Source organism: Hyaena hyaena, unplaced genomic scaffold (genome assembly GCF_003009895.1).
Source record: "Hyaena hyaena isolate Hyena2069 unplaced genomic scaffold, ASM300989v1 scaffold_558, whole genome shotgun sequence".
In the NCBI taxonomy this organism is placed as follows: Eukaryota; Metazoa; Chordata; class Mammalia; order Carnivora; family Hyaenidae; genus Hyaena; species Hyaena hyaena.
In genome coordinates, this window is record NW_024081188.1 from 360,757 (window position 1) to 367,894 (window position 7,138).

Genomic DNA, 7,138 nt, shown 5'->3' on the forward strand with positions numbered 1-7,138 from the left:
TGGTGCCACATTTTAAGAAAATCTCCACCTGTACTAAGAACACATCTCAGTGAAAGTGACTCCATCTCCTACGTGAAAGAACAGACAGGCTAAATCAGAGCCACATTAGCAGCATATTGACACTGATATTCAAATAGAATCTTTACCTGCCTAATTATATCTAATTAGGCCTACTTATACCTCCTCTGTCTCTGCAAAAGAAGAATTCAAAAACATTCAAGGCAAAACGCCCACCCCTGGTTTATTTATGAAATATGGTCTGTTTCCACTGAGCCTGAGTTGGAGGAGGAGTCACTTTTCTCTTTTCCGGAGGGACGTCATTAGCATAGTGATAATTAAGGAGAGGCAGCAGCCAGAGTTTGGTAAATTATTAATGGTTTCAATCATCCAGAGAGCAGACAGCCCCTGTGTGCGGTTGTCCTTGGTGACAGAATGGAAGTGCTCTGGGGAAACAGAGACAATGGACAGAAAATCAGAGCTGAGTGTGTGGAGCTCTGCATGCACAGATTCAGACCTTCTCATCCAAATAAACCGGGTTTTCATGCAGAAGTATTCATAGATTAAAACAGGGAGCAGGTCCATCTGCCATATGGTGAATGTTATCAGTTTCTCCTCATCCAATGGCTAAACAGAAATTAGGCCTGGTCCCAGGGACCTACTGAAAAGTGAAGGAGGAGGAGGGGCGCCTGGGTGGCTCAGTCGGTTAAGGTTAAGCATTCGACTTCAGCTTGGTCATGATCTCACGGTCCATGGGTTCAGCCCCGCATCAGGCTCTGTGCTGCTCTCAGAGCCTGGAGCCTGTTTCAGATTCTGTGTCTCCTTCTCTCTCTTTCCCTGACCCACTCATGTTCTGTCTCTCTCTGTCTCAAAAATAAATAAACACTAAAAAAAGTTTTAAAGAGAAAAGAAAAGTTGAGGAGGAGGAGGAGGTAGTGGGTCTTTCACAGCAACAACAGAGATTAGGAGTTAGAAGGTAAAACTGAGAACTCATTAGGAGATCAGTGCCAAAGTGTGGTCAGAGAGTTTATGCAAAATAGAGTATTGGAGCTGGGGTGCCTGGGTGGCTCAGTCGGTTAAGCAAAATAGATTATTGGAGACAAAGGGGGTTGAAAACAAATGTCAGAAGGTAAGATACACAGATAAAAGGGATTATAGGCAACCTGAAAAAAAAAAAAGAGAAGTGAAGAGCATCATATAGGAACAGGTAAAAGAAGAGATGACACAGACACATCCCAGGGAAGACGAATTCAAAGCCACTGAGGAATCTTTCTCCCTCCATAAGTTTACTTATATGGGTCCCACTTAAACAGAGCTGTCTTGTTACATAAAATCATAAGCTCCTTGAGGGTGGCAATTTTTACTTTTTCCTTCTCTGCTATATTGCTAGAGCCTAGCACAGTGCCAGACATACAGTAGGCACTCAAAAATATTTGCTGACTAATAAATAAAGGGATGAAAAGAAGGTTACAAGTAACTTACCATGCTAGATAGTAGATAAAAAAAAGAAGTATTGAGGATACTCCTTTCATCTTGGGTTTATGCACCTTTCACAAACTTCCAACATTGCTATGTTGGGACTGAGCATCTGGAGGTTGGCAACCCCCGTAGTCTGTAGGAGTCCCTGTGAGGAGGGCCTAGGGAAGAACTTGCCATTTTCAATGGAAAAAAAGTGGCAGTAATTAATATGATGACTGTGTACTTTGGATCTGGATTTGCTGAACCTTTTTTTATAGTAAGACACTAACTGCTTAAGGAATAAGGATGTTTTAATTAATCCATTAAACAGATGTGAAAGGAGCATTTTAAGAGATATAATGTCTTAGAGAAATGAATCAAACTCTTGAATTCAACATACTTGATATTTTGTAAATAAACTTATGGAATGAAAAAAAGTCTTGATAAGTATTTTTTAATAAAATCACATCAATTGTTACTGTAGCAAAGAAGTTACTAAACAATTCATTGAAGATCAGTGAGCTTTCCAATATACACCACTACCCAGCAAATAATTGAACAAATGCTCATTTGATATTTATGTTCTTTACCTAAACTGCTTTTCCAAATGTCTTCTCCTTCAACCCTTCACCCCAGCACAGCACAAAGGCACTGTTGCTCACTTGCTCTATTTGTATCTTTATCTCTGTCTCCTTCTCTCACTCTAAGTGGAAAGTTAAAAAAAAACAAGTTCTATTACTGCATATATAAAAACAAAATGACTGCTCTTATAATCATGGTGTGACCTGAAGAATGAGAGATGCCACTCCCACATGGCATCTCAGAGTCTGTGGTGCTCTTCCACTCTTTGGGGTGTATGTTGAGCCTTTGAGATCTACAGCCACAGGCAGGCTTTAGCAAACTGTGAGGTAGATAAAGCTGGTCTAGTGTCTCCCTTTGGGGCCCTAGTACCTCAGCCTTTTTATAGTCCTCAAAAAAGAGAAGGTGAAAAATCCACCATAACAGAAGCAGGAGTAAAAGAATGGTCTGTACCTCTCCGGAGCATTTGTTTTTCGTACCAGTACCTTAGGACAAAGGAGTTTGGAGAAAGCTCCGTTTGTGAGGACTGATCCAGTAGTTAGGTTAGTTACAAATAAAACCAAATCTATGAATTATATTCATAGACTCAGGACTCAGACAGAAAAGATCAAGATGAAAAGGAGAAGAGATATAGTTCACATAACAGATATGAGAGACTCCATCTTTATATAAAAAGAATCCCAGAAGAACTAAATGTACACCAGAGAAATAATAAAGAAATGAGAGAAATATCTATACTCAACTAAGAAAATCTTTACTGTTTCTGTCAAAAGAACTCAGTAAGATTCAAGAAAGAATATGGAGAAAGACCACCTACACCAAGGCATACTGGGTAACATTTCTGATGTTCAAATATAGAGATAACATCTACTCAGATATTGAAAAAGAACCCAACATTTGTAAAAAAAAAAAAAAAAAAAAAAAAAGACAGTTGTAGTAAAAGGTGTCCATTACTTAGCCCAATGCCAGAAAACAGAAGACCAACAGCATGAGAAGAACTGTCTATATCTATGTCTAAAAAGGATGTTCCCTGTGAGAGCAAAATAAATACAAATTCAAGTATCCAAGGTTTCAGAACCATAATACCCAAATACCAGTCCCCCAAAAGTCACCTGAAGAAAGATTCCAATAGGGGCGCCTGGGTGGCTCAGTCAGTTAAGCGTCCGACTTTGGCTCAGGTCATGATCTCACAGTTTGTGGGTTTGAGCCCCACATAGGGCTCTGCGCTGACAGTCAGTTCAGAGACTGGAGCCTGTTTTGGATTCTGTGTCTCCCTCTCTCTCTGATCCTCTCCTGCTCATGCTCTCTCGCTCTCTCTCTCTTTCAGAAATAAATAAAACATTTTTTAAAAAAAGAAAAGTAAGAAAGATTCCAAAGAAGTGGGAAAAAGAACTCAACACTTAGGACCAGTTATAGAAAAATCAATGATGAGTAATAAACCAATGAAGCTTAGAATTAAGTCAACAAAACCGTTGATTGTTATATGGTTGACAAGTTTAATACAAATATTAACAAATTGTCCCTAAAGTGAAAATATAGAAAAATATAAAAAAGAAAAACCTGAAAAGATTCAGCTAGCCTCAGAAAGGAAGAGAAGTATCCCAAGGGACCAGAAATTCAATGTCGGGAACAGATTGAAGCTGGAAAGTTGCTTGACTCAGGGTTCAGAAGCTGGCAATGGCAGCTAAGAATTTGGCTTCTACAGGGTAAAGGACTAACCCTGATCCAAAGCAGAAGCTGGAATGGAGCTCTTCTAATCATGAAACAAGCCTACATTTGTTTTAATTGCCATAGAAGACTGCCTGGGTCTAGAGTTTAGAGGAAGTCATAAACCCAGGGAAGGAGGACAGGTCTGTGGCTTAGGAAACAGGAACTAAACCCAACACTCGCTGAATCCCAGAGTTATTGCTCAGAAAACAGCTGGCAGGAAAGTCGCCCAATCATCTAACTATCTCCAATTACCACTCACCAGAAGACCCAAACCTCCACTGTAAAGCGTCGTTTTGGACCGGAAGCTGGAGGGGCTTAGGAGAGGTAACACAAAAGATTACTCAAGTGCGATTTCGATTTTGAAATTTAACCTTTAATTAATTAAGATAATGAATTCAAAAACTTAGTCCTTCCTTGTCCTATTCTTAAATCTTTTTATATCTTTCCTACCTACCTAGATTTGAATTAAGCCCAAATGGAATCTCTCATGTCTCATCTTTCTCCAGTCATGTTCTGAGGTCATTGAAAAATCATTAAAGAAATAGAGTCAGTAATCAAAATTTCCTGCTGACAAAAGACTTGACAAAATGTCCACAGATAATCCTTCTTTACAAATATTTCAAAGGACCAGGAAACTCTTTAATGTATTTTTTGAAGCAACTTCTCCTACTATCAAAATCAGACAATGATAAGACAAGAAAATAAAATTACAAACCTTTCTTAGAAACATAGACATAAAAGTTTTAGTTTATATATTAACAAATCGAAGTCAAAATGTGTTATAAAATGTCATAACTAAATAGTTTATCCCATAAAAGGAAAAACACTGTTAGAAAACCTATACATTGGGGCACCTGGGTGGCTCAGTTGGTTAAGTGTCTGAATTTCAGCTCAGGTCATGATCTCATGATTTGTGAGATCACCTTGCATAAGGCTCAGTGTGGAGGCCTCTTGGGATTCTCTCTCTCCCTCTATCTCTCTGCCCCACTCCCACTCATGCACTATTTCTCTCTCTCTCTAAGTAATAAATAAACCTAAGAAAAGTCTATCAATAAATACACCATGTCAAGCAGACAAGGTGAACTACCAAGCAACACAAGCAGCATGTGAGGAGAAACTCACGGTGGGAGCAAGAGCAAGAGCAGGTATGTGGTTTTGCACCGCACGCCCAGGCTATAGAAGGATCAGATAGTGCATCCTTAGGTTGTGGGAAGCATCAGCCGCACACGTGGCTGGTCAGGGACTATGGCTGTAGGACATGGCGGAAGCGTGGACTCCAGCCCTGATTGTCCACCTCAACACTCCACCCAGACTGATTGCTCCACCACTAGCATGTATTCATGGAGCAAGAGGGCGACTGCTTCTCTAGGATGTAGGTGAAGTCATATTATTAATAGATTAAGAAAAATAGGGGCACCTGGGTGGCTCAGTCGGTTAAGAATCCAACTTAGGCTCAGGTCATGATCTCACAGTTCGCGGGTTCAAGCCCCATGTTGGGCTCTGTGCTGACAGCTCAGAGCCTGGAGCCTGCTTTGGATTCTGTTTCCTGCTCTCTCTGCTCCTCCCCTGCTCACACTCTGTCTCTCTGTCTCTCAAAAATGAATAAGTATTTTTTAAAACTTTAAGAAAATTAGAATTATATCAGCAAATGGAACAAAAAGCTCTACAAAATCCAATACTCATTTATGCTTGCAAAATAAAACTTATCAAAACAGGAATAGAAAGAAAATTCCTTAACCTAAGAAAGAGCATGTATTTTTTTTTTTTTGAGAGAGAGAGAGAGAGCACAGGGGAGACAGCCAGAGGGAGAGAGAGAAAATCTAAGCAGGCTCCATGCTAAGCATGGGGCCCAATGGGGGACTCCATCCCATGACCTGGAGATCATGACCCTGGCCAAAATCAAGAATTGGATGCTTAACTGACTGAACCACCTAGGCATCCCACTCTTTTTTTTTTTTTTTTTTTTTAAATTTAAGAGCATGTATTTTTAAAATGACCAAACAGGGGCACCCGGGTGGCTCAGTCAGGTCAGTGTCCAATTTCAGCTTAGGTCACCATCTCACAGTTCATGAGTCCCAGCTGCACATTGGGCTCTGTGCTAACAGCTCAGAACCTAGAGCCTGCTTTGGATTTTGTGTCTCCCTCTCTCCCTGCCCCTCCCTCACTCAGGCTCTGTCTGTCTCTCTAAAATAAACATTTAAAAAATTAATAAAAAATAAAAATGACCAAACAAAATAATTTCCTATGATACTTTAGAAGCATTGTCATTGAAGTCAAAACAAGAATGTCTGCCATCACCCCTATACCATTAACATACTGACAGACCTAGTCAACATAATAAAATAATAAGTAAAAGTATAAGAATTAGAAAGGAAAAGAAAACTCTTCTTATTTTCAGATAACATGATTGTCTACATAGAAAATACAAAAAATATATATTAAAATACTTGGAGCCAATAGGAAAACTCTGGAACATTATAGGATATCATCAATATATAAATATGGCATAAAGCATTCCTATATATCAGAAACCAATTATAAAATATGATAGAATTAAAAAGCATACATGTTAGCAACAAAATATTAGAATCCAAATAATAAATCTAAAACCTTAAAAAGTCTAAAACCTAATAAATCCAAAACCTATATGAAGAATATCATTAAAGTTATTGATGGACATTTTTAAAGATCTAAATGAGTGGAGAGACCATGTTAATGAATCAAAAGATGAAATAAGGTCAACATTTCAGTTCTTTCCATTTTTAGTGTGTAAGTTCAATGCAATTCCAAGCAAAATCCAACAGAGCTTTTGTAAAACTCTATAAGCTGATGCTAAAATTCTTATGTAACAGTAAAGTAACAAGAATGAAAGTATTTTGAAGAACTATGTAGGGATGAGATGAGGACTGTTCTACCAGATGAGCCATCCCAGGAACCGGTCTGATGCTTGCAGCTGGCCTCAGTGTTGCTGGAAGCCGGTGCTCCCTGTAGGCCATACACCATCTTACAGAATGCCACCTCAGACGAGGTCACTCATCGACCAAAATAAACTGAGTCAAAGCAAAGCAGCTTGATAATTTTGCATAAACACAGACAAAACTCGGTCTCCATACAACTCACAACATACCAAGCATTCCCATCCCTCACTACACAAGTGACTGTTACTTCTTTACCAAGTATCATTTTGTCCTCACTGTAGCCTCCCCTCCCTATAGATAATATTTATGGAGATATCCAATCATAGAATTGTCTCCACTTCCTGAAAACACCCAACCCAGAGCTTCTCCCCTCTTACCCAGGCCTTCCCCAGAATCATTCAACAAAAGCCCACGTCCTACAAGAAGAGGTGTGTGTGTGTGTTGTTTTCTTTTTTTTTTTCACTCAGTCTTATTGA

General features: G+C 39.3%; 1 pseudogene; it reads left to right on the forward strand.

Moving 5' to 3' along the window:
* Positions 1–1,568: 1,568 nt before the first annotated feature.
* On the forward strand, positions 1,569–1,803 carry LOC120247937 (annotated as a pseudogene).
* Positions 1,804–7,138: the final 5,335 nt, after the last annotated feature.